Source organism: Balaenoptera musculus, chromosome 1 (genome assembly GCF_009873245.2).
Source record: "Balaenoptera musculus isolate JJ_BM4_2016_0621 chromosome 1, mBalMus1.pri.v3, whole genome shotgun sequence".
NCBI lineage: Eukaryota > Metazoa > Chordata > Mammalia > Artiodactyla > Balaenopteridae > Balaenoptera > Balaenoptera musculus.
In genome coordinates, this window is record NC_045785.1 from 75,970,231 (window position 1) to 75,972,668 (window position 2,438).

The following is a 2,438-nucleotide window of genomic DNA, read 5'->3' on the forward strand; positions in this document are numbered from 1 at the left end:
TGTATATTATCTGACACAAAAGTTCTCTACAAAAATTCAAATTTCATCAAGAAGTTAAAACTGTCTATTGGAGTGGTCAAAATGCAAGTGTAAGAAGGCAAATAAACAATATTTGAGAAAAATGAATTTGGCCTCAGTATTTTTCAGTATAAATTGATTTTATTGTATTCACTGAAGGTCTTCAATTATATACTACTATATACAATATAAATAAGGACATGTTTACTGCACTTCATTGATATGGAAGATAATATTAAAGAAGGTAGGGAAGAGGAAATAAGTGGGAAACACCTGATAAATAGGAATGTTGGTTTTACTCTCATAGCATTCATTGGAAAATGAGCTGTGTAATAGGGCATTTGGGGACTGTGCTATTGAGGCAGAAGGTCTATTAGCACAATTAGTTCCTCTAGTGGGCTGGCACCTACTCAGGCATTGCTAAAAGCTATGCACGTACAGGTGAACATGGAGAAAATGTAGGAAAGGGTAAGTGTAGGACAATAGGCCTTTTACTGGGAGGGGAATAAAAGCCTGAAATTCTATGATAGTGACAGAAATAATACACAGCAGCCAGACTTTCCCTGTGTCCTTCCCACCCACCAATCCCATAACTCTGGAGGTAAAGCCTGCTAGTCTGGTTAGTACTGTCCCTGATGCTCTGGTGCAATAGATTTGCTCAGATGGGTCTCAGTTGAAGGCTTTCCCCTTCCAGGTCAGGCCTTGGTTTAGACTTATTTCCAGGACTGCATCAAATAGCTAATTGTGAATTAGTAAGAATCAGAAAAATAACTGAATGACTACCATTGTTGTAGTCTGAATAAGCTACAAAATTTATAGGACTCAGTAAAAAATGAAAATGAGGAGCCCCTGTTCAAAAATTAATGAGGATTTCAAGATGGCAACAGCAAAGTATTAAACTAAGTACAGGGACCTTCTAAGCATGAAGCACCACGCAAATGTGCTTTTGCATGCCCACAAAGCTAGCTCTGGCTATAGTCCAGGACAAACTAGTGAGAACACCTGCAGTATAAAGGCTCTGCATGGGATTTCCAATACAGTCCTATAGCATCATTCATGATCTAATAGTTGATCTAGTTATCAAACTTTGGGGCCATCACCTCTGGCAAGGAATCTAGCTACAGGAAAAAAAATCTAAGCTATCCCAGTAAAGGAAGAGAGGCAGCCCTAAGTGGGGAAGAACAGCCCCTTATCAACCCCAGAGATTCAAATGACTGCAGGATTCCTGAAGGGAAAGAAAACCCCACACCAAGTTGATCTCCCTGTGCTATGCAGCTGCTTCCCACTAGCTATCTATTTTACATTTGGTAGTGTGTATATGTCAATGCCACTCTCTCACTTCGTCCCAGCTTACCCTTCCCCTCCCCGTGTCCACAAGTCCATTCTCTACGTCTGTGTCTTTATTCCTGCCCTGCCCCTAGGTTCAGCAGTGACCACCTAGAGGGGTGGGATAGGGAGGGTGGAAGGGAGACGCAAGAGGGAGGGGATATGGGGATATATGTATACATATAGCTGATTCACTTTGTTATTCAGCAGAAACTAACACAACATTGTAAAGCAATTATACTCCAATAAAGATGTTAAAAATAAATAAGTAAAAACTTGCTAAAAAAAAAAATCCACACCAGCAGCCATCCAACTAGTTGCTGCCCCTAGATGTGGGCAGTTGGCAGTGTCCTGAACTAAACAGCTGCCTGCAGGGGTCTATCCAAGCTTTAGGACTGAGGGGTGGTATACATTTACAATCTCAGCTGCTCAGCCAGGACTGAGGGAACCATTTTCCCATGCTCTTACTCATGCTCCTTGGTGTTGGCTGGTGTTGCAGGTCAGAGTGACCTAATAGAGCATGTGTAAATGGTGAGACCCAAACCACAGTATCTGATGAACGTACACTATGACACTAGCATGAAATGGGACTCAGAAAAGCATAGCTCAAAGTAACTGTGAAGTGAGCCAGGCCTGCTGCAGATCTAACAGAAAAGTATGGTAGCTAGTCTCCAGAAGGACTTCTAAAGATCCACAACTCCTATTGTTCATGGCCTTATGTAGTTGCCTCCCACATTAGGGTATGGGATGGCCCCATTGACTTATTTAATTAATAGAAAGAAGCAGAAATGATGGGCATTTTTGTGTTCTTGGGAACTCTGAGATGTCATTTACAAAATTCAGCTACAGTGACAGAGAGACCTCTGCAGAGGTTCCAAGACTATACTGAGAATGAAAGAGGCCTAACTATCCCTGCTTCCCAGTCAAGCCTCAAGATGATCTTATTTGCAGTTATTAGACTCCAAACATGACCAGCAAAAGAACCTCCCATTTAAGCCCCGTAAACCAATAGAATTATGGAGGAGATAAGCTGGTGGTTGTTTTAAGCTGCCAAGTTTTTTTTTTTTGGCTGTGTTGGGGCTTCGTTTCTGCGC